Source organism: Mus musculus, chromosome 7 (genome assembly GCF_000001635.26).
Source record: "Mus musculus strain C57BL/6J chromosome 7, GRCm38.p6 C57BL/6J".
NCBI classification, from domain to species: domain Eukaryota; kingdom Metazoa; phylum Chordata; class Mammalia; order Rodentia; family Muridae; genus Mus; species Mus musculus.
In genome coordinates, this window is record NC_000073.6 from 117218288 (window position 1) to 117244740 (window position 26453).

At 42.4% G+C, this 26453-nt stretch overlaps 1 long non-coding RNA gene across 1 annotated transcript in view; it reads left to right on the plus strand.

Annotated features, from left to right (window-relative positions):
- Window positions 1-10330: 10330 nt before the first annotated feature.
- Gm39075 overlaps window positions 10331-26453 on the plus strand; it is a 95050-nt gene continuing 78927 nt past the window's right edge. The window contains exons 1-2 of the long non-coding RNA XR_869893.1: window positions 10331-10441; window positions 11311-11495. This is a non-coding gene — a long non-coding RNA (predicted gene, 39075). The remainder of the gene's footprint in view (window positions 10442-11310; window positions 11496-26453) is intronic.

Here is a 26453-nt window from a genome sequence, read left to right on the forward strand (position 1 = left end):
ATGATTATCCACAAATGTCCAGCACACCAAGGAGAGATGAGAAAATAACTTTGCACATGATAAATGGATTTAATTTTACACCTGATAGTAGAAAACTGACTTGTAATGAGATGTGTGTGTGTGTATGCATGAGAGAGAGAGAGAGAGAGAGAGAGAGAGAGAGAGAGTTTGTGAGTATTTATGGATGCATGTTTATTGTTAAATGTGTTCATATTATGTAATGTAAATGCTTTCTTTGTGTTAGGCCACGAAATAACTAACAATTACACAAAATCAGGTTTTATGGACTTTACTGTTATAAAAGATATATGGCACAGACATAACAAGGATGGAAGCTAAACAGAGGCTGGAGAGATGACTCAATGGTTCAGGGAGATTGCTGATCTTACAGAAAGCTGGAACTAAATTCCAAGTATATACATTGGGTGGTTCACAACCTCTTGGCTCCACATTTAGTGGATATGATGGTCTCTTTTGGCCTTTTTTTTTTTTGGCACCTGGATACACATGTGCATACATGTACATATACACCTACACACATAAATGCAAATAAAATAAACCTTGAAAAATTTAAAAATACACTATATAATTCTTGTTAACCTGATAGCCAATTAATTCTTAACATGATGTTCTGGATTTTCACAAAGATCTTATGTGCACAAGCTGATTTGACAAAAATCCAACTGCAGTACATACTTGATTGTAAGTGTAGCTCCAGCAGGAATGTTGGCTTACACGTTCTACGTGAATGACAAGACAGAGTGAGACAGAGATGACACGTATTACTTAGAACATCACTCACTCATCCATCAGAGTCATTTATTTGCTGAATCAGATAGAAATATTTCAAATGCTAAAAATACATTCAATTTTTATGTTATTCATACTTTAGTGGCTACAGGTGTGACATAATTTAGTTCCAGTGGCGTGGGTAAAATGTTCTCTGTTAAATGTTTAAGTCCAGACAGCGATCAGGATTTGACCCATGATGTGAACAGTACCACCATAGTCAATGCACGGTCAATATGCACAAAATGGAGGAAGGCCTGCAGTAGCAGCTGGTTTGATGGCGTAGCTCTCACATACATGGGCAACTTCAGGAATACAAACAATAATTAAATGTAGTAAAATGAAATAGTGATGAGCACCCAGTATTTATTACTTTTGTAAGTTATATAAATTCATTAAGTGTGTGTGTGATATTGAATACTGACAGTTGTGTAATATTGAATGATAACCAGATTACAAGCCCACTAAACATCTGACAGCTGGATTTTGTTGAACCCATACAAGGCACATCATCACATCCATGTTCCTCCCCAGGATATTCCTCTGCAAGAGAGAACCATTAGGGTGTAAAAATAGACCAAGATCTTGTCAGAGTGGGTGGGAGAGGTGCTGAATTTGGGCTCACTTGGCATGCAAAGAAAAGTAGAGATGATACCCATGGTAGAAGGATCTAGAATCAGACCACAGCAAACATAAGCAGGAGTTCAGAGCCCACAGATGAACTGAGGATGTAAGTGTCCTGCCCCAACCCCACAACCTCTTGCAGTGACTTGTGGAGAGCTTGAAAAAGTTCCCCAGGTCCTCTAGTGTGAGCACAGCTGTACTAGTCCCTGTAACAGGGCTTCTGGGTGCAGCCAATATTCAGGTTATATGTGTACACAGATGCATGAATTTTACACATAAATGTATGTATGTTTTAGTTGGAATGGAATCTAAAAGTTACCTCCATCTTTAAGATAAATAAGAGTTCACCTTCAGATTACTTCCGCTGTGATGAGCTGTCGCAGTCAAAATCCCCAGCCTCTCAGATGGGCATGCCATGCTGTTCCGTTCTGTGAGTCACAGGGAGCACATCTTCTTTGAAAATGTATGTTTTTCATCCTGGCTCAATATTTTAACCTTGCATTTCTAGTAATCAGGATCTCCTGGGTGGAGTGTGAGAAACAGATCTGAGGGTATGGCTGCTGTCAGTTCTGAGTCAGTAGCTTCAGACCTCAGAGTCCTTGAAGCTATCCTTGTCCCAGCAGCTGGGCTCTGTGTGGTAGAAAGAGCCTGGGGTCTGGATGACGGAACAGACCTGTTCTACCCTGTGCCATCTAGAGGATGGCCATGCCTCTTCCTGTGATAATGTTATCTTTATAGCTGTGCCCTGTGTCATATACCCTGGGTCGTGTGATCTGTGTAATGGTGGTGGGTGTAAGAGGACCTCACCACCATGTTCTTCTGGAAATCTCCTCCTGTTTTCTGAACAACTTTCCCTCCACAGCTGGATTTCTTCCAACAGTGGGGAAGGGGTCTAATTCCCTTTCTACAGTGAGATGTCTTGATTGGAATAAATTCTTCAAGTTTCTTCTCAGAAGGAAAACTCGAGCTTTTACCTAATTCGCCTGGGCCAGAGGTGCCTGCAACTTAGACTACCTTCCAGATGGGGAAAAGAAATTGGTATGAACTTTTACATCAGTTAAAGGGAGGTGATGATGATGAATCGGCTCCATGGGACCAAGCACACTTTGACTGAAGGCAGAGAGAGTGAGGGAGCTCCGAGTATCTAATCTAACACACCTGAAATTTCTAAGGATGGTAATGGCACACACAGAAGACATATTGAGGATGGTAAGAAAGAGTTTAATAAAAATGTAAATGGAAAAGGCCATAAAACCCAAATGAGCCTCATTCCCTGGGCCATAATGAGCTCTGTGCACAGACCTTGTTAATGGCTTTTTTTAAAAAAAAAAATAATAATTTTATTGTAGCTTCTATTTTTTCAGTCAGTGTAATTAGAGCTTAATTAATTCCCCCCTAAAGGGGAAAGAGAGGACAAAGCGGTGTTTGATCTGAGTCATATACAGCGGGCAAAGTAATTAGGCTCACAAGTTACCTCCCCTCACCTTTCTTCTGGTACAGATTCTGGAAGATAGATGAGAACTGTTGCCGTTTCCCCCTGGCATAGAAAATAAGTTGGCCAGCTGCAATGGGGCCAGAGGACTTTACTGAGTCAGAGAGCATACTTTTTCTTTTCTTTTACTAGAAGGAAAGAAAGAAACCATATCTGTAAAAGCCTCCTGCATGAATCCTCCAGTGATAACAAGTTAGTTAAATTTTGGATATAAAAAATAGTTCAAAGTATTAGAGGCACAGTTTATGTAGGGGCGCCTTGAGTGGTTATTAGTCAGGGCGTAACGTCCTAGAGTTAGCACTGAAGCCATAGGACTGTTATCCTCTGTCTAGAAAGCGAAGTGGCTGGGCCTGGGGAGGGGCTCAGTCAGTGAAGCGCTCGCTATAGGAGCACAAGGAACTGAGCGTGAGCCCAAGCACCCACGTAGAAAGCAGAGAGAAATTATCCACAACTGTAACCCCAGTACTGGGAAGGCAGAGCTAGGAGCATCACTCAGTTTCTGATGCCAGTTAGAGACCCTTCCCAAAAGACAAGGAAGAACACCTAAGGTTGACTTTTGAAATTGAAATGGATACACACACGTGCATGTGCACACACACACACACACACACACACACGAATACACATGTATATACACATATACATACATGTACTTACATACAAGAAAATAATATTTTCAAGTTATGCTAATTTGGAAAGAGTTAATGAGGCCATATTATAAATATTACTATGATATATGTAGGGGTTACCAGGAAATTATATGTGTGTGGGAGCTGCCAGTTAGAGATCCTTCCCAAAAGACAAGGAAGAACATTCTTCACAAATGTGCATGAATGGGCACATACGTGTGTGCACATGCATGTACATTCACTACCTCCAACAAAAAGCATTCCAGAGCCAGGTGCGGCTCACACGTGTCTCCTAGCACTCAGAAGGCCAAGGCAGGAGGACTGCTGAGAGTTCAAGGCCAGCCTAAGCTGCAGCGTATCAATGTTCTCAAAAACACAGAAATACCACATCTCCATGTGCACTCCCAGGGCCTCTCTAGCTGCCTCAGATCCTGAGCCTGGGTTCTTAGAGAAAACACAAAAGAAGGCCAGTCCTCACATTGACCCCTTGGCTGCTGGAGTTTGTATCCTCAACCCCATACTCTTGCAGGGCAGCGTCCTTTCTGCTTGAACCACAGCAACTGATTTAGATCTCCTCTACCTGAGAGCATCTGCTGTGACTCCTTAGGTATGGAAGGAAGAATTGGGATCTGGGGACTTCAGTAGATCCTTGCTTGGGATCATTTTGCTTGGAAGCCACACTTATGGTGAGCAAGAGCCTCTGACACAGTTATGCCTCACTGTCTATTTCCAATTATATTTTGAACATTCATTATTTGTTCTTCAGATGTGACAGAGTCATGACAGAAAAACGGAGGGATTATAGGACATGGAGAGCGAAAGGAGTCCTACCCAGGGTGAGGTTGAAGTCTCTTGCCAGCAGAGAACCAAGAATTCTAACACAACTGACAAGGTCAGGCTGTTTTCTCCTGACATAGGTAAAGGCACATATCCCAAAGGCCATGTACAACCCATCGAAGGCATCCCGGAGTCACCCTGAAATCTCATGTATCAAAAAGAAAAGAGGAAAGAACTGGATATGTTTCTTAGCAGCTCTTTAAGATGTAACTTGAGGGAGCACCACCAAAATGGTGTCTATGTTTAATGCTCTGCGTCTTAATTGCGGCTCTCCTTAGGAAGCACACACCTGGGCAGGTCTTATTTTTTTCCTTGAACATCATTCACAGTCCTGAGTTTCTTCCTGACTGCCTTTTTTTTCCCCTGCTTCTAACAGAGCCAACTCCACTGCACACTGGCTCACTCCTGTGATTCCTTTTCTGCCTTAACTCTGTGGTCCCCCTTGGCTTGAGTGCAGACTCTGAAGAGAACTCCTAGGGCTCCTGCGTGGAGCTGAGCCTGAATCCCTGCTGCTACCAGAAGAGGCACACAAAGGAAGAGTGCACACAGGATGCACAGAGTCCTGGTGATGAAGACATTCCTAAATTCTTAAACTTCTGAGAGCTTATGAAGGGCCAAGAGTCACCAGGGCAGAGTATTTAAAAAGAGAACAGTTCACGGAGAGCCCAGAACACCTGCGGAGGATCAGGCCTGACTGTGAGTGGAATACTGACCTGGCCATGTGTGTGAAGAAATTGCTTGAGACCAAGAGAAGAAACTGAGTTCACAAAGTACTCTGCAGAGGGCTTAAGGGTGTCTTGCCTCTGTGCTAAACAACATTAACCCTAGCTAAAATGCTAGCCTGGCCCCGATAACAAAATTTCAATGCAAGACCCAAGAGGTTCAAACTGCTTCCCAAAATATAACTTCCTCCTAGAAGTAAATTCCAGAATGTTAATGGAACCAAATACATCCATTACCAACAAAGATGAAGCTCACAGACGCTGATGTCCAGCCATCGGTTATCAGGGGGGACTGGAGAGGTAGAACAGCGATCTGCAGTTAAGGGAGCTTTCTGTGCATGTAATGATAACTGCAGCTCGTTGACATCATAACTACTGTCCTCAGCAACAGAGCCTGACCTTAAGGAAAGTAAACAATAGCCTGCGATGCTTGGTGGTGGGGTGTGTGTGTGTGTGTGTGTGTGTGTCCCTACAAGTCATCATTTCTACATTCCTTTAGTAGAAAAACAGGTTTAGGTTTTCCTCTAGGCCCTAATATATATTATATGAGAAAGAATGAATATATTATTATATATGTCTATATATACATGTAGGAATTTATTAGAATGACTTTGTGTGTTTCAGCTAATCCAACAATGGATGGCTACTAACAGAAAGTTCAGGAATCTAGTGTTTGTTCAGTCCACTAGGCTGCATGTCTCAGCTGGTCCCCAGCATATACTGGAATTCAAAAAAAGTCAATTCTAATGCTGGTGAAGGAGTGAACTTGCTAGCAGGTATGAGCAAGCAGGCAAAGAATAACAGCTTTCTTTTCCTGTATCTTATATAGGCTTCAAGCAGAAGGTGTGACCCAGAGTAGATCTGGACTAAAGATGTGTCTTTCTACCACAATTATCCAGAGTAGAAGTAGATCTTCACACTTCAAATTAAGCAGAAACCTCTCACAGGCATGCCCTCCACTTGGGGTATTGTAGTTAATAGCACTGAATGGCCATTACAGTCTCCCTCCTTATACGGTGCTTCTCTGGGAGCAGATTTCCATATGGCTTTTCAAAAGGCCATCAGTTGATAAACACCTAGGTTGTTTCAAATTCCTGTTGCCCAAATAGACGCTTTGCCCCTACTGACCAACAGTCATGGTGCTGGACAGTACTTTCCAGGAGGAGGAGAAAGGCAAACATCAATATCACCCATAAACAAACCCCGTGACCTATGACAGCATCCTGCTTGCAAGATATGCCCACTGGTGTGATAGTGGGACACATTTTATAGAGTAACAGCCACTGTGTTATTAAGGTCTGCTCCATGAGATGGAAACCATGCCTTACACAGCTAAAGTGGCCAAGAACCTGAATCTATATAGGGACTAGAGGAAAGCATAATTCCTATTGGTCTACTAAAGGAACATAGAAATGATGGCTTCTAAGAACACATTGCTGCTATAGTCTCACATAAAGAACTGCAGAGTCCTCATCAGAGAACCTTCTTCTTGCAGCTACTGGCAATTAATTAAGAGGCCCACAACTCGACGATGTACAGAGAGTGAAACTTCAGAACACTAGTTCCTAATGAGACATCATCAAACTGCTGCCCACGAGGTTCAGAGAGCTCCGCCGAAGGGGAGGTAGAAAGACTGTAAGAGCCACAGATGATAGATGGTTAAGGATACGGTGTAATCCAGACACAATAGAACTGATGCACATAGGAGCTTACAGAGACTGACAACACACAAACACAAGAACAGCATAGGCTCAAGAAAAAAAATCCCAGCACAGAAAAGGGGAAGTGGATCTAAAGGTTCACTCCTAACCAGGAAGCTATTTGCAATTGATATCTGCTGGAGAAGGGAAAAATCAGTTTTCTTTCAATGGTGTATCTGTCACTGGGCCTATAAAATATACTCCAGAGAAGGCCCTGTGACCAAGAGGAGTTGGCCAACACAAAACAGACTCTGTGTGTGTAGGGGTGTGTGTGTGTGTGTGTGTGTGTGTGTGCTTTTTGTTTTGTTTAGTTTGGTTTGTTTCTTTTGATTTTGGTTTTTAGAGAGAGAGAAAGAATATGAAGTTGGATGGATAAGGTTGTGTGAAGAATCTGGGAGGAGTTAAGGGAGAGGAAATCTATGATCAAAATATATTACAACAAAACATTCTAAAGTAATAAAATAAATAAAAATGCTGAAGCTTAAATTCCAGCATGAACATAAGAGCTGAAGGTGGTCCCCTGCACACCTACAATCTCACCATTGACGTGAGCAGAGACAGAAGGACCACTGGGCCATGCTCACTGCCAACAAACACAAGCTCCAGGCTCAGAGTGAGAGTTTGCGCCAAAGGACCAAGATAGATAGTGACAGAGGAGGAAAACCAGTACCCTCTTTGGGCCTCTACATGCCTATCTCCCCTGCTCCAACACATATACCTGTACACTGTACACACATACATATACCTGCACACACTCATATATGCACACACATGCACAACACAAACACATATACACATGCAAACAAAATGAAAAAAATCACCAGGGAATAGAAAAAATACACCTGTAATGAATAGGAAAAGGAAATTTATTAATATTGGCTTCAAAGGGGCACAGATGTTAGAATCCACCGGATAATGAACTCTAAAAGTTGAAAATGACTTTTTACTATGAATTCAAATGAACAAAATCCTAAAAATAAGATGGAAGTTAAGAAGTAAAAGAAGTCCGCATCCAGCAAACACTGTCCTTTGAAAGTGGAGGAGAAATGAAAAGTCCCAAGAACAATGAGAACTGGGAAGTCTAGGTACTCTTGGACCTGCCTTATAGGAAACATTACTGGGAGCTTGTGGTAGAAACAAAGCTACATTAGACAGTGCCTAAAATCTTCAGGGAGAAAGGACACTGATTAGAGCAGCCGGAAGGCCAGCAGGAACAGGGTGTTCCTGTGTCTTTATTTGCAAAACCCTTTGCTTGGGGTTGAGATTCAAACACAGCATGGTGCACAGAACTGAGAACTTCACCCTAGCCTATCTTAACAACTTCAAGGAGGAGCAATTACAGACTGCACCCAGAGGGACATATGCTGAGTGAAGGCTGGGTCAGTATAACAGCTAGGACAGAGAAGAAACAGCTGTGGTAACATACAGCTACAAAAGGTTCCCAGGCTGTGGTAAGGCATAAACAGTCAACTGGACATTTTTGTGGGTATCTTACATTTGTGGCTGGGAGCCTAGCCTCTAAAGGCTGGGATATCTCTCCAGCCCATCTTTGTGGGAATCTTTCCCTGTTTTTCTCAAAGATCTAATGGTTTGACTCAACTCTTGCCAAAATTTCTGCCAGATTTTTTTTCATAAAACTGACAAGCCGCTTTTAAATTTCATGTGATACAGAATAGCCATAAGCTTAGAAGGAAGAAAGTTGGCCTTATTATAGTTCTTGATTTTAAAACTTACTTAAAAGTCAGAGTAATTAAGACAGTAGAAAACTAGGACATAGAAAGGTAGATGACAGACTATCATGGATGGATGGATGGATAGATAGATAGATAGATAGATAGAGATATATATGATAGAAGATCAATAGATAGATAGATCAATAGATAGATAGATCGATAGATGATAGATAGATAGATAGATAGATAGATAGATAGGTGGGTAGATCACAGATAAATAGGATGAAAATTAAAATCTAAATATTAACCCTAACATAAACACATAGTTAGTTGAAACTAAGGTACCAAGATAATCTAATAGAGAAAGAATCTTTTCGGTAATGTATGTGATAGTGGGATATTCAGAGTCAAAAGAGTGAAACCAGACTCCCTGAATCATGCTGTAATAAAACATAGCTCAGATGTGCCATCCAAATAATGGAAGAGTTCACACACTAAACCCATAGAAAAATACTAGAAGTATATATTTGTGATGTTTTATGGGCAACACCTTGCTAGATACAATACCAAAACACAGTGGCAGAAGGAAAATGAATAACGTGAACTTCCCATCTGAGCATCATTTTGCTTTGATGAACACTATAAAAAACTAAAATTCAGCCCATGAAATGAGAGATATCATTTGCAAGTCCATAAAGTCAGAAAGAAGAGTAGTGGTTGCCGCTCTTCTGGGAGATGGCTTGGTGGTTAAAGCCTATGCTGTACAAGAGTCCTGGTCCACATTACCTATGTAAATGCCAGGCTAACATGACAATCCACCTGAAATCCCCACACTCAGGAGGCTGAGACCGGAATCCCTAGAGTCAGTTGATAGCTAGACAAGCTGAATCAGCAAATTCGGGGTGCAGGTGAGAAACCCTGTGTAAACATAAAACAGGGAGAAAGATTGAGGAAGCTATTTGACATCAACTTGTGGCCACCACACAGGCATATGCAAACATGCAGGCACACCCAAGCACGCACACATGAACATGTACACATATAACACACACACACATGAACATATACACATAACACAAACACACACCACATCTTCATTGAGTCACATCCTTTAACTAAGTAAACCTCATCTCCCAGCAAGTTCTTCTGCCTATCATAGTCAAATCCCATCTCAAGAGGATCACCAGTGGAGACTAAGCCCTTTAAGAATAAGCTTTTGGGAACAGTTTTTATCAAGCCATAGCAACAATGAGGGATTGTTTAGCCAACCAATTCTCAGTTCCATATTCCTGCTCTGACAGTGTCAGCTGTGTGACGTCGGGCAAGCAGCTTCACCTCTCTGACTCTCAGTTTTATCTATAAAGTCAAGACACTAGCTGGACCTAACAGCTGGGAGTTTAAGTGAAGAAAAAAAATCGGATGATATATTTACACTGTTCTTAAATAGTGCCTGTGCATAGCGGTTCAATAACTATTAACTGAAACAAGATAATATTGTTGTTAAGAGGAAGGAGCATGTGCCTTTTGTGGTATGAATAAATGTTTGTAGCCAGCAGTTATTCTTTGATCAATGAAGCAGTTTAGAAATTGTTATTTTTCTTTGCATTTATAAAGAGAAATGAAGCCTTTGGTGACGACATACATAGCTTACCTCTTGAACAGCAAACAGTAGTCTCTTTTGCTGTTCATTTTCTACTATGGGAAGAAGAAAATCTTTTCTGCTTCATTCCAAACATTCCTTTCTGCCACTTATGCTCCTGTTGGCTGAGGACGTATCTCCCCTAGTGAGCTGTCACTCACTCAAAGCAGAGATGGAATCCAAAAAAAAGTTGTACTTCCAGAACTTACTGGCTTCCTCAGTTCTGTGTCTTAGAGCCTGACTGAGCAAAGTCTGCTGGGAGGAGAGCTTTCGGGAGCTCTGAGAAACATTCACTCCCCAGAGAGTGGGAATAAGAAGTAAGAAGTGACCTGGAAGGTAAGAATCAATGTTTATCATTGTTTATGTATGCCTCATGCTCAAGTTAAGCAAGATGTTGGTGAACAAACAATACCAAAGTATATGGAGCGGTAGTGGAATCCACTTGGCTAGGAGCTCCAAGCCAGGATCCCGTGGTCAGCAAGAGGTAGCCTCCTCCCACTCTTGTGCCCAGCAAGGCTGCCCTGTGTGTTGTCAGTGCACGCACAGGTAATACAAGGGGAGGAAAAAGCCTTGCTGTATCCGAGGGCAGATGAAACCAGAGGAAGAAGATGGCCTCTGGAAATGATGCTTATTAACACTTTTTGAAGAACCTCAACAATTGCCCCAACTCTTCTATGGGAAGACCCAAAAAACTGATAGAAAAAGAGACCAAAATTGTTTTCTCCTCTATGCACATAAAACAGGTTTCTCTGCTGCAACACTAGTGACATTTTGGAACAGAAAATCCTCCATTGTGAGAAAGGGCTGCCCTGTATATCATGGATTGCCTTACATGTCCTGCACTGCCCTGTGTGGTGCAGGCTGCCCTGTGTATGGTCTGCCCTGCGTACCACTGGTGATTTTGTAGCATTCCCAGCCACTCCCCACTAGATGCCACTACCAGTCCCTTTCCAAGTTGTCACAGATGTACCACCTCCAAGGATAGCATTGTCCCCTGTGGTTGGGGCAAAGTCCCCTGGATTTGGAAACTATTGATCAACAAGGCAGACAGTGTCCAAGCAGAAAACCAATCGTGGCTGACTGTAGTTGGAACAGAACAAGACTGTCGTTTTGCGGGGCATCCTGCATGGAATTGTTTTGGGGGATGCAGGTCTATACTATACTGATAGTATTCTATCTCTGCTTCCCATCACTTCTATTAACAGAAAACACAGCTTTTGGTTCCATAAGACTAAGAGAACTTATACAGATGGCCGTGAACCAGGAACATGGATTCAGCTGGAGACATCGGTAGGCAGGTGCAAAGTGTGTGCAGGAGATTTCCATCGGTCTCAGGTGCTATCTAACGACATTCTTCTCAGCGTTCAGATTGGTGGAAGCCAGTGGCCTGGTAAGGCATTCCAAACATTTCTAACTGATAATGAAAGGCTGTGAGGTCAGACACAGAGCTGGGTGGTAAATGGCTATTGAGGAATGTAAAGATAACATAATGTGATTTTGATCTTTAACCTTCAACATTCCAACTTTCCCCAGGGAACTTTAGCTTACAGCTCCTCTCCCCAGATGTAAAGGAACAGGAAAGTAATGTAGGCCCAAGGAAGAAAAGAGGTAAAATAAAGACATTTAAAAAAAATTGGAATTTGCAGAATGACAGGGGTGTCTTCTGTTATTTATGATGAGCAGCCTGAGTTTATGCTAATGAATGCATGGTGAACCCTTGGAGAATTTTCAAGAAGGGCTGGCAAGGGTTGGAGTTTTCAGCTTTGCATGACCTCTGCCTGGGAGAAGAGAGGGGCTAGAGCTTGGGCTTAGTCGTGATCCAGCTGATCATACCTGTTGATAAAACTCAACAAAACCGCAACAGTTCAAAGAGCATTCTGACTGCTGAGCACAGTGATGGACAGGGAGGGAGGAGGGGCACAGAGCACCTGCACAGGGGTGGGATAGAGAGGCTTCCAGACCGCAGCCCCAGAGGGCCTCATCTTTGTTCGTTTGTTTCCTTTACAATAAAATAGCAATTACAGGTAATTGACACTCGTGAAAGAATTAATACAACCCACAACATGTCAAAAACATTTCAAAAACACAATAGGTCCGATATTAAAAAGGCACACTTTTCATCTCATATTCCATGAACAATGTAGTTTTGTGATTACTTATGTACAATTCACATTGCATGTGTGTCCATAATCTATGGACATTTGAAATATCCAGGAGGATATGGGAAGGTTTTGTTCAAACACTATGCCACTCTGTAATTTTTATCTGAGTTCCAAAGGTCATTTCAGCAAATTAATGAACCTGAGGGGCGTTGTGAGCATCCCCAGACTGATGCCCAAGTTGAGCAGTTAGAAACACTCTGGCCTTGTAAGGCACATCAACCAGATGGAGGTCTTGTGGCTCTAAGGTCCTGCATGTGTGATGCTTGACAGTAATTCAGGAAGTTAGTGCCAGGTTGGAACCAAATGGTTGGACATGAGGCTGAGCAGGGTGCTGGGCTCTAACCTGCAATTGATTGTGTGGCCTCCATTACACCAGTAAAGTGAGTTAATGCATTAGACTCATGAACACAAATGTATATGTATGTGTATATGTATATGATCTATATGTATATGTGTGCATGTGTGTATGTGTGTATGACTTATTTTATGTGGGCATAATTTACATTGATTCATTTCATATATGTAAATACATGTTTATGTATATGTGTGTATGTATATCCATATTTATAGCTATATTCTGAGTTTCTTTCAAACCTACCTTTTCTTTGTACCAGAAAACATTTATGAAGGACCCCTGGCTTTGCCCATTTGCCAGGAGGTCACTGACCTGGGTCATCCAGCATCCTCTCTCCTCTCAGGAAGATCTATTACTCATTTTCTGCATCTAATAAAGAGAGGTCTGATTTCCCCAAGGCTCTGGATGCTTCTTCAGGAGTCCCGCTCTTCCTCCAGCAATGACTGGTGATTAAGTAAGGATTCCTGTCGGGTTGTAAATGAGCACTCAGTCCTCCCCAGGTCCTCAACACAGTACACAAGGTCAACTGTGTGTGGTCACAAAGCCCAAGTCTTGATAATCAGAAATGAAATAAGTCCCTTCTCCTCCCTCCTCCAGACGCCAGGCAGCAGGAGGCACTGGCCTTGTGTCTGGTAATATCAGGTTTATAAGCACAGTTTCTCACTTTTATTCATTTGAGAATTGAATTAGTTTTCACATTTGCCTCCACAGCTTCAAAGAACATCTCCCAGCCATCATTTACCACACTATTAAATCGAGAAGCATCTTGTCAGTACATCTGATAATTTGATTCTGAGTGATGTTTGTGTTGTTGCTAAGCATTTTAGCCAGCAACAATAACGTTAAGAATGTGTGGCTGGGCCTTTAACTACCAACTCAAAGGAGATTTTGACAACAGGATGTACCACTGGTAATGAAGAGACCAGATTACCTCTCAAGTTATTATGTTTCAATAGGGAGAACTGGATTCAATTTAAAGATATGCCCAGCTCTGGCTAAAGTAACATCTTCAGTTTCTCGGATAAAACTAGGTGAATTTGCGATGCTGAAGCAAGCTGGAAATTTCTGAGTGCCTCATAGCGAGCTCGGAGTTAGCATCCTGAAGTTCCAAGTACTGAAGCCAGGACCTGAATAGAGTCGTGGATTAGGAGCTGGAAGTACAGAATTTAGAGTCCAAAGAGAAAAATTCCCAGTACAGCTACCCAAACAAATTACACATACTTCAGTTTCCTCTTCTATAAAATCAAGTTGGTGGTGTTGATGGTGGTGTTTGGTGATGGTGGTGGTGGTGGTGGCAATGATGATTATGGTGGTTAGTTTTTACTGCCAACTTACCAAAACCCTTAGAAGTAACCTAGGAAGAAGGAATCTCAATTGAAGAGCTGCCTCCGTCAGACTGACTCATAGCCATATCTTTGAAAGATCGTCTTAATGATGATTGCCATGGAGGGCCCAGCACCATTCCTAGGTAGGTAAGCCTGGGATGTATAATAAAAACTCCTGGAACATGAGCTAGAGAGCAAACCAATAAGTCCCATGATTTATGATGCAGTTTCTGCCCTGACTTTCCTTGCTGATTGATTGCCACCTGGAAGTATAAGCCAAACGATTCCCCTTTGGTCAGTGTTTCATCACAGTAACAGAGGCCTAACTAGAACAAGGATGATAACGATAATTATGGTAATGGTGATGATGGTAGTGATAGTGATGATAGTGATGGTGGTGGTGTTGATCAAGCTATGGAAAGGATTAATTTGGCACTTTCCACTATTAACCTTCGTGACACCAGGGCTTGGGTTGCTCTTTGTTTTCCCAACTGCCCTGGGCTCTGGGGGATTTTAGCAGAACCCACTGCCATTATCCCATAGATACCAGCTGCAAATTCTTCCAGAGCGCCAACCAAAATTGCTTCTAAATATTGCCAGGTACCCTTTGCAAGACAAAGTCAGCTCTAATTTTAAAAGATGGTTTGGGGTAACATTTAAAAAGTTCAGATACACACACTGATCAAGTACTTAGTAACTGATACTTGTTATGAGATTAAAACAAGGTTAAAATTTATATATATATATATAAATATATATGAACAGTGGACAGTGGATACTGTTCTCATTGGTACTGGGTTGAGCACAGGGATCTGGAGCTTCTGCAATGCTTGGTTTATGATTCACTTCTAAGATGTAAGTGGGAATTCTAGGATCTGACAGATAGCTCTCTGTCCTTTGGCTTCACATTGCAGAAGTCGACAGAGTCACTGTGTGTGTGTGTGTGTGTGTGTGTGTGTGTGTGTGTGTGTGTGTGTGTGTGTGTAAAGGACAGGGATGATCCTCCCCAAAGTTTGCCCATTTCCTGGTGTTTCAAAGGCTGCCTGTCCCTTAACAGGAGCTCTTAGGGCCATGAAGTGGTCCAGGAGCATCTACACACTGCTGCACCTACACACTGCTGCACCTACACACTGCTGCATCTACACACTGCTTCATGGGCCAAGGGCCTGTCCAGGAGGAAGAGGCCAAGTACTTAGAGGCCAGGAAGCCTTAGAAGCAAGTCGGCTGTAGGAAGGAAGACATCACTCCATGGTAAACTTAGAAAATGACAAATACTCTTCAGAGTGATATTTGAATGAATGAAAGCAGTGTGGAGGAAACAAGTAAATGAATACATAGATAAAATAAAAAAGTGAAAATTACAGGGGTGGAGAGATGGTGCTATGCTTAGGAACACTTACTGCTCTGCAGGGAACCCAAGTTCAGTTCCCAGCACCTACATCAGGAGACTCACAACTTGTAACTTCAGCTCCAGGAGATCTGACAACCTCTTCTGGGCTCTGGGAGCATCTTAACTCATATGTACAGCCATATATATATATATATATATATATATATATATATATATATATACACATGTGTGTGTGTGTGTGTGTGTGTTCAAAAGTGAGATAAGAGTCTTATGGTCACCACTCAGAGAAAGGTGTCATGCTCTACCATGGTTTCATCCATTCAGCCTGGAAATTGTTCTTCCACCAATAATATCTGGCTGATTTTCTTTTGAGGAACCATTTCCTCAAATGGCCTACATCTCTAGCTGGTGTTATTGGATCCAAGAGTAAGTATCTGTCCCACAGTGGGTTGTAGTACCCCCCTTTGTCTTGGAAGAAGCCGATTAGCCCAGGGATAGGCATTTGAACTTAAATAAGCCCTGTGGTAGGAATTTTGGCTTTGAGAAAATGAATATGAGTATTGAATCTGCGTGGGAAATGCTGGAAGGTCCATTCCTAATGAAAGAGTAGGAGTAGGAAACAAACAGGCAACCAATACAAGAAAGGGGAAAGGATCTCAGTTCCTGCTTTCCGGCCCCCTCCCTTTGCTTTGGCTTGGTTTTACCATTCCTTCAAGATATCTCTCATGTTCCTCTAAGTTCATGTTCGCTTAAGGGATTTTGAATGGTGCACCTATCACTTGCAGTCCTGGCTAAGTACACAGGCTAAGCTTCCCTATCAGCCAAATCCCTATGCCCAATCTCTGCTCTGTGGGTGATATCAGCCAGACACCTGTGTCTTCATAGTAAACCATACATACCAGGCTTGGACCTGTAATGACTTAACATTCTCCTTCAGTGATATTCAAATCATCTCCCAGGGTAGGTAATCTTGATGGTTAACTTGATTGGATTCACAATCAACTAAGAGACACAATTCCCCAGAGTGGGCAGCTCCTCCTGATGGAGTTCAAAGAGTTCTGAAGAGAACACAGTGCTGACTGATTTCCTGCCTTTCCTTCTTGCTGGTTGGTGCATCTGTCCTGCTACTGCTGCTGCAGTCATCCTTTCTTACATTGAAAGGCAGGTTCTTCAAACTTCCCATGTGGCCTACAGAGCAGCATCTCTCCAGGAATCCCTGAGGCTGCCAGCACCAGACTGGACTGTTGCGGCACCCACCCTCAGTAGATGAGCACCTAACTGGTTGTCACCTTCTCCAGTGGCAGACCACCATTGTTGGAGTATTTAGTACATATGCATATGACCACCCAACAAATTCCCTTTGTAATATATGCCCCTTTATTGGTTCTGTTCCTTTAAAGAACCCTGGCTAGCCTCCATAAGATATAGATCATATGTTATTTCATAACAAAGATACCAATACCATAGAAACTGAAGATGGACAATTTACTGGAACAAGAAGAGTGGTCTTTCAACTGTTCTTACTCCAATATTCATATTACCTCAAGTCCTAATTTTCTCCTCTATTCTACGAACATTCATCTATACAGTTCAGATGCCCACACCTAGAGGAAGAAGAACAACAGTCTTTATCTACTGTCAGACATGTCTACAGGCTCTGTCCAATGTAGACTATCATTTGATTCTCACATACAAATACACAGGGAGGTGTTGGAAGTCTTATTGGTCTGACTACAGCACTTAGTCTTCTATTGAGATCCTTCTGGGACACAGAGACAGACGCTGCCTGTAAGAGTTTGTTGAGTTCTCGGAGTTAAGGAGAATCCTGACTCTTTGTAGGGAGGAGTAAGGAAAGCCTAACCCATGATGTATGGAGGATAGAACAACGTAAGAGAAACCCTTCCTCATCCTACTTACAACATGAGCACTGGAACCCAAACTTTTATATACAATAGAAGAAGCTGGGGAGATAGATCAATAAAGCACTCGCCATATGATCACAGAAACTCAGATTTTGATTCCCAGGACCCATGTAATATCCAGGCATGGCATATGTACCTGTAATCCTTGAGCTGGGAAGGTATTCTGTCAAGCCAATCAGGCCTCATTGGTGAGTTCCACCTTTAGTGAGCGACCCTACCTTAAAAAGTACCACAGTGAGTCTGGAAACACTTTCTTGCCATTGCTCTTTGCCCATGCTTCTAATGTGCACTCCACAGCGAGCATGGGATCTCAGAAACATACAGGTGTGGAGGTGCCTCTAATGTGCTTTAAAACCTTCCTCTCTGTCTGATCTGCAACAGGGCTAAGGAATCCCTTCAGAACCATGAGAGTTTCTCTTTGCTTATCTACTTGTGTTCCAATTTGCAGTTGTCTCATCCTAAACAAACCATATTTTCCTAGTTCCCAATCCTCTATTCTCAATCTCACACCCTACATATTTTGCTCAGGAGGCCCCAGCATCCCATATTTTACTTTGCATGACACAGAACTAACTGATCTTCAGTATCTTTTTAAATAAGCCAGAAAATGATAATCACATAGCTGTCATGCTCCCAAGAACTGCTCCTGACCATGGCATCCATTACATCCTATGTTAGATCATAATGGTGGATTCCTATGAATGGGCCCTGTGTTGACTCCCCATGGAAGATTCCCCCATGTGTTGGATCCCTGTGGAGGATCCTTGTTTTAGATACCCATCTAAGATCTCCATGGAGGATAGCTACGGAGAATTCTGATGTTGGATTCTCATGTTGGAGCCTATGGAGAATACCGATAGCAATCTAGGTATTGGATCTCTGTGTTGGATCAGGGCATTGGATCCCATTTGGATCCCTACGGAGGAGTTTTGGTGTCTATTACTTTGTCTTTCTTCTCACCATCTCAAAATCTTTCATATAATGTCTTTTGCCCCTAGGTCTCTCCAGCCCAATGTATTCTGTGATAGACCACAGATTTCAGCTTGAAGTGACCTTACTTTGAATTGTCCTTGGGCTTGCATTGCTTACCCTAGCCACAAAATAATAATATCTAAACTGTTTCAAACTCAGTTCTGACATAGGTTTCCAGTTTTTAAAACCATATTATTTTTGTAAGTCCTTGCCTTTCTTTTGCAAGAAACTTTTTCTTTATATCTTTACTTGTGTCTTTTTTTATTATTATATTCACCCTCTTTTCTTTCCATTTTTTCTTTGTGTGCATTACATCTTCTGTTTTATCACTCTCTATCCCTTACATTCAAGAGGTTTTTAGTGTCCAGCTATTTCACATGTTGGTGTATTTGTAAAGCAATGTAACCCAACATAGCACAGAGATGGGTGAACATCCACATTTGGATCACAAAAGCCAAGATCTAGAACCTGTCTAGATGGCCATCACACACACACACACACACACACACACACACACACACACACACACACACGCGGCTAAAGAAAATGTAAATACATGCAATGAAGCTATAAAGAATGAAATTGTGTCATCTGCAGGAGTTGGGCAAAGATGGAGACTGACATCTTAAGAAATAAAAAATAAAAGATCAGAAAAGTGAAGAACCAGAAAGACATGTTTTTCTCATATGTGAGATCTAAATGTGTGTGTATGTGCACATGCATGCATGTGTGCCTCTGTGTGTGCATGCACACATATATGTAAATGCATGCATTTGTATGTGTGTGTGTGTATAAAATAAAAGCAGAATATTCTGACAAAATTCAAAATGCATAGTCATGGTGGAAGCATACCTCTAGTGGGTGTATGAGGCATTTACAAGAAGGGTTAGCTGAGGAGGCGAGACACACCCTGAATGTGGGCAGCAATATCCCATAAGCTAAGCCTTGACCTAAAAAAAAAAAAAAAAGAGAACTGAGCGCCAGCATCCATTTCCCTCTGCTTCTTTTTCTTTTTGTTCTCTCTCATACGACACATCCCAACCTCTCTAGCTCTGCTCCTCAACAGTATAACATGTGACCAGCTATCTTGTGTTCCTGCCACCATGACTCCCATGCTGTAATGAACTGTACCCTTGAAAACCGCAATAAGCAAGTCCTCCCTCCTTATGCCCCAAAGGTGAGGTGTTTTGTGAAAGGAGCAAGAACATAAATTACATAGAGTATTGTTGAGGAAGACCAAGATAGCAGGAGGAGAGAGGCTGAGAGGGGAAGAGGGGACTGGTGTGAGCAAAGTACATGGCACAAATGTTTGAAGGTATCATAAACAAGCCCAATATTCTTAAAGCTAGTTAATTTTTTCAGGAGAGATATTTAGGGATAGCTTTAATAAGCTCTATCCAAACCTTGCACTTCTTGATGTCTTTTTTTTTTTCTTTTTTAAAGAAAGGGTCTTACATATTCTAGTCTGACAGAAGATTACTGTGAACTTCTGATCCTCCTGTCTCAACCTCTTGAGAACTGGGATGGCAGGCATGTGCCACCATGCTCAGTTTGCAGTGCTAAGGGTGGGCGCCCAGCTTTGAGTATGCTAAGTGAGCCCTGAGTCACATCTCCTACCGTCTTCAGTGTCTAGATGTTTAATGGCACTGCTCCTGAACTGGAATTCTCCCTCCTGTTTCCTTGTAAATTTACCAATCTGAAACCTTATGATTCTTATTGTAAATGTTCTAAACGGTCTTTAAGTCTCAAGCCAAACAAAGCGCCTCACATCCCCTCTTCACTTCAGCCCTGGTGGTGGCTTTGGAGTCCTGATGCTCCATGTACTAGGGAACAAGCTTTTGCTTGTGATGCTGCTTGTACACATCTGTTTTATCTTCCTTGCAAAATGGAAAGGTACTTGACAGATGAAATCTGTCTTACTCATCTTTATTTTCCCCACGACACTTGGACACATTTTTCTCGATATTTAGTCAGGCACTGTTTAGTGACAAAAGCCAGAAACCTGCCCAGACTAACTTAAGAGTTTCTTTAGCGACTGGGAATTGACAGATGGTCCCTCTTACTGCCTGCCTAGCATCCATTTTCTCTTAACAGCATCTCGCTGTTCCACTGGGACTGCCTGTCTATTCCTAGTCCTTATGGTTTAGCTGGGGCTGGGTCCACTGTGAGTTCTGAGAATGGGTAGAGTTTCAACCAATGGGACCTAGTGTTTGGTTCATAGGTGAATATGCGGCACAAATCATTCAGCAAGTGTAAGCCTCTCCATTTTCCAAAAACTTAATGTGTATGAAGGATGTTTTCTTCACTGTGATTGCTGGAGTGCTTTCTCTCTCTTTCTCTCTCCTGTCTCCCTCCTCCCCTCCCTCTGTCTTTCTGTGTAAGTGTGTAAGTGTGTGTGTGTGTACATGTGCATCATGTGCATGTCTGTATACCTGAGTTTATATAGGCAGAGTTTCTCACTAAATCTAGAGCCAAGCTAACACCCAGGAAACTCCTGATGATTCTATTGTATCTGTTCCCCATCTCATTAAAGATCTATGGTTATAATCCACAGACAGCCATATCCAGCTTTTTACATTGGTGCTATAGATTCAAACCCAGGTCCCCATGCTTTCACAGACAGTGAGCTTTTACACTGAGCCATCTTCCAGCCTACTGAGTCATAAATCTTGAGAACTTTGTGGGGAGTCTTTAAATGACACTAGTTCAGAAGAACACACACAGGAGACCTGTAGGAGTGGAGGAGACCACAATGACACTGTGCCCCTGTGGCCATTACTCCATGGGCTTTGCAGTTCTGTGAACCAATAAACTCCCTTGGTATCAAATCAGTCCAATTGTATATGGTCCTTTGACATTTGTGGCCAAAAAACCCAAAAAAAAACAAAAAAACAAAACAAAAAAAACTTTAATGGCATCATTATGAATCCAGTGACTGAAGTTCCAGCTCTGTCAGGGAACAAGGAACTTGAGAGTCTCAGAGACCACTTGTCTATCACCAGTGTGAATATGGAAGGGCCACGTTTCTTCCTCTGTTCCTGTTCTTGTTTGTTTCTTCTTATTCTCTACCTGAATGTCAGCCATGCCATTTTAAGCCAGGCAGATCCCAGGATTTTGTGGCTTCTTAGACAAATGTGCAACTATCCCTCTGGGGTTTCTGTGTTGAGGACTTGATCTACAATGCAGTAGTATTCAAAGGCCTTGAGAGCTAATTAGACCATGGGGGCTTTGACTTTACCAAGAGATTAATACGGGGTTAGAGTCCCAGTTTAGTGGGGCATCGGGAGTTGAGGAAGCTGTAGGGAGCAGGTCACCTTTTAAGGGTACATATTATCCCAGAGCTTTTCCTTTCTCTTTCTCTATTTCCTGCCTACCACATGCTCCCATTGCATAATACCCACTTCACCTTGGGGCCATGGTAATGCAGTCATCAGACCATAGACTAAATGTTCTGAAACCATGTGCCAAAATAAACCTTTCCTTGTTTTTTTGGTTTTTTGTTGTTGTTGTTGTTTGTTTGGGTTTTTTATTTGAGTTAAGTTGATTGCTCTGTAATATTTTGAGAGCTACATGCATAGAAAAACCATATTCTCAATCCCTGAGAGATAACTCCAGTTGTGCCAACACAAATCTAGATCTCATGTATACTCTCCGCCCTACTTATAGGTAATGGGTAGAACCAAAGAGATTCCACTTGGCAGACTTCATAGCCATTCACTCAAAGAGTGTGAAAGTGTTATTGCAAACAATGACTAGCATGTCATTATTAATAAATTTAGGTTGTCTTAGTTAAAGTTACTATTGCTGTGGTAAAACTTTGTGTCAAAAGCAACTTGGGAAGAAAAAGGTTTATTTAGCTTACACTTCCAAATCACTGTTCATCATCAAAGGAAGTCAGGACTGGAAATCAAACAGGATAGGAATCTGGACAGAAGCTAATGCAAAAACAATGGAGGAGTGCTATTTGCTGGCTTGCTCATCATGGCTTGCTTATCCTGCTTTCTTATAGAACACAAGACCACCAACACAAGAATGGTACCACCCACAAGGTCTGGGCCCTCCCACATCAATCTCTAGTTAAGAAAAGGCCCTACAGCTGGCTCTTATGGAGGCATTCTCTCTCAACAGAGGTTCTTTTCTTTCAGATGAGTCTAGCTTGTGTCAAGTAAACATAAAACTAGCCAGGACACAGAAAGTGGGCACTGGGGAGATGTCCCAATCAGTAAAGTCTGTGTGTCATGCAAAGAAGAGGACCCTCCTCTTGTTTTGATTTTCATCCCCAGTACCATGTACAAAGCAAAGTGACACACACTTACAACCACAGTGTTGCAGAGGTAGGGACAGGCAGATTCCCAGGGGCTCACTAATAAGCCATCCTAAACAAACCAATAAGCCACAAGCCAATGAGATACCCTGTCCCCAAAAACTGGGTAGATAATACCTAAGGAACACTACTGAAACTCAGTTCTATCCTCCATATGCACATACATATACATGGGCAGGAACCTACATATACATGCATCAGCCTCCAGCCTGTATATACACTCACTGAAGTACAGATGGAACACTCATGGCTTCCCCAGCTCCAGCCCCAGCTCCAGCTCCAGCCCCAGCTGAGTTACTCTCTGGAATACCACAGGACCCTTCCCCAATCAGACAGCTGTCCTGACACTTGTATTTTCCATGTGTCAAAATTACAAGTCTGCAATAAAATCCAATCACAGCTTCTGGTTGCCTTAGCTGAGACACAAAGTAGAGAGCCCCCACCCCCCACCCCTGTCTATAGAGGTCAGTGTAAGGGGAAGAACCACCAAGAAGGATGCTAATCATGTATTCAGGCAGACCCTGTCCCTGTCTCCTATCCTCCCACTGAAAATGTGCACAGATGCCCATTCAGGCAGGGCACAGAGACCTTGCCACACCCTGCTTAAAATAATTACCTTAAAAAAGAAAGAAATGCACTGTGGCAGAGCTTCTAATAGCAGGTGTTGTTAAGAATAGCCCAAAATAGTCCCCTGGGATCCAGAGGATCCCTAGGGATCTTTTAGATTTCAGAAGGGTTGAAGCCACAAAATTCCAAGATATTTCCCTTAGCATCAATGGGAGACTCTGGCTTCTTATATTGTGTAGATCACAGATTTCTTTGTATGGATATTGTTGAATATGTCCCCCAACATGGTAATGTTCAGAGACAATGGGACCACTAAGAGGTTGGGAAAAGTGAGAGGCAGGAGTTAGAATGAAGTGGTCTTATGCTTGAGAGGGTTTAATGATAGTCTGAAGGAGCTACTTCGCACAAGAACAGATTTTTATGAGACAGCAAGACTGACCCCTTGAATACACCAGTCTTCTCTTGCACAGGCCCTGTTGATATCCACCATCTTGTAACCCCAATTAGGGTTTTCATACCAGGATAGGACACATGACCGTACTTTGATGGGTGTTCAGGCTTTAAACTAAGAGCTAAGTTAAACCTCTTTCTTTTATAATGAAACCTTATTTATTTTGTTATAGCAAAAGAAAACAGACTAAGCTAGTGTTTGAAAGATCTATATAAAAAATTCACAAGGACACGAGGTGAACTAGTAGGTACTTGGGATGATTGGGAGGAAGAAGGGTTATTTAATCAATAGAGCATTCCTTTTTGAGTGGAGAGCTAGTCTTCAAACTAGATGAAGACAATGGCTGTGAAATACTTGAATGTACAAACTACCATTGCATGACACTCTAAAAGATGAATTTGTGCTATGAATTTTACCACCATGTCTAAAGATTTCATTTACTTATGTGTGTTTGCACACAGGCACACACACATACATCTATATGTATGTGTATAGGACCTGAGGAGGCCAGAAGAAGCTGTTAGATCCACTGGAGCTAAAGTTATGGGCCTCCATATAGATTCTGGGAACCAAGTTCAGATCCTCCTCAAGAGAAGCAAGCACTCAATTGCTGGTCCATCTCCCAGCTTCTCGGCACAGTTCTTAAGAAAGTCTGAGAACTATGAGTCTAGACACCCATCCCGGAAGTCATTCCCTGACTTATGAGGGTCACTTCTCAGCCTGGGCATTGGCATTTGCAAAGGAGGGGCTAATGATGGTACCTGTATCTTGGACTTAAAGCAAGACTTAAGTAAGGAAATGATTTTAAATCTCAAGTAAATGTAAACAACCTTTGATGGAGTCCCCTTTAGGGGGAATCCTTGATGGCCTTGTCCTGCCTGGAAGGACCACCAGCAGCATTCCTGGGGTTTATCAGGGACAGATATGATGCTGTGTCTAATTCTAGCTGGGCACGGAGAATTTTCTTACCCTCTTATTTCTCTTTCTACCAAGTCACTCTGGGAATCCAGCATGCATGAGCCAAATTTTTCTTCCCCAGCCTACTTCACAGACTGCCAAAAAATCCTGATGGAGGGAGACAGAGTCCAGGATGAATTGCTGTTCTCTGCAGTCAATACCTGTTCTGAGGCTACCCTGAAAGTGAGTGATTACTAGCTGGGATGGCTTGCCGAAATGGGCTGATGAATTGGGACCTATATGGTCACAATAAAGATTGCCACACTGTTAGGGGACCGGATTAGATTTTTCTGGACTGCAATGGGCTACAGTCATCTTGTTATGTCAGCTTGTTTATTGTTTTGGACCCAGACTTATTTTCTCTGTGCAAGATGCATACAAAATCACTGCTGAGCACACTAAAATAATTTGGTTGGTATTCATTTAATCCCTATGGTATTCCCTATTAATTAGCTGAACAGGCTGCCCTTTCAGGGGTAGGGAGTGGTTTCCCTGGATCCTTCCATATCATGGTGGCGATTTCATACCCAGTACATTGCTAATGAAAACGTCATCTTCCCGCTGAGTTTACCTGACATACTATTTATCTTGGCTCTGCCATTAGAGATAGAATTACCATCAGATTTACTACGAAAAAGGACAGAATTGATTTTTAATTATGGTTTCTGGAACTAAAGGTTAAAGATGGTTTAAGGGAAAGGAGCTGTGGTTTTCTTTTAAAGTATCCCTAAGGCTGTAGGTACAGCGAAGTCAGATTGCAAGTTGGGGTCGTCTTTTGCACCAAACGTGCATCCCAGCTACCCCTTCCTCAAACTTTATTTGCAAGAGGAAGGTCATCCCAATGCCTCTGCATCCGTGCCTCCACCCCTTTCGCAAGCCCAGAGTGTCAGGGCGTCAAAGTGGAACAGATTGCTTTGGTTTGTGTAACAAGGGTCGCTAAAAATTGCAATCTTACCTTCGCAGGCGACTCGGAGAATAGTCGGATAACTTCACACAGGCGTTTCATATACAGGCAATTATAGGGAGATAGATTGGGGTGTCCAGAGGAATCATAAGTTTCCTCCGCCTGATTTATAAGCCGTATCCTTATTTTTTCATAATACCATTTATAATATCAGCTCCATCTAGACAGCTGTCTGTGGGAGCTGCTTTCTCCAAAGCCAATGTAGGCAGCCAGTGGCACAGAGACAAGACACTGGCCATAGACTTCCAGGCAGAGCTAATCTACAAGAAGACAATAAGCTCAGGTTCTAGGCTCCAGAATGAGTTTGAGTCTTAGTTCTACCACGCATGAGCTCTCAGGTGACAGGCAAGTATCTTAACATCTCTGATTTTAGCAAGAGTTTGCTGTAGATCTGTCTCCATAACTGGGTCCTGTAAATGGAATGGCATTGCCTTTGTCCATAGTGTGTGTTTGGTTAAGTTATTCTTGATTAGAAGGGCTGATAATAGGGACTGTGTACAGAATTATTTCTCCTGGAGATGCCCATGTATATGGTATCCCTGGACTCCTCCTTCAGATCTAGAAACCCAGTTTCCAGCACCACGCCTTCCTTCTGGCTCCTCCCTACTTGGCTCTTTCTGAGTCATGCTTGTTCATTCTCAGATGGTTCTTTCAGCTCTGATGTTTCAATCACCATAGGGCCCAGGGTCCCGGCTGTGTCTGCCCTTTGTCCCTAGTTTAGAGTAAAGAAGAGGAGAGACTGGGAAAGACAAGCAGTGCATAGCATCTCAGCATTTGGAGTTGAGTACATTGAGGTCCAGGAAGGGTCCCCATGTTGTCCCTTGCCTTGCTTCCTATAGGGAGCCATGCCTCGCCCTGCCTGTTAAGTCCTTTCTGCCTCAAACAAAAGAGATTATTGGAAGGAAGAACATGAGTGCCTCAAAGTGATATTTTGGTACTAAAGGGTGTCTTAAAATAGCATCTTCACACTTTTCAGTGGGGCAGGAAGGACCTGAGCA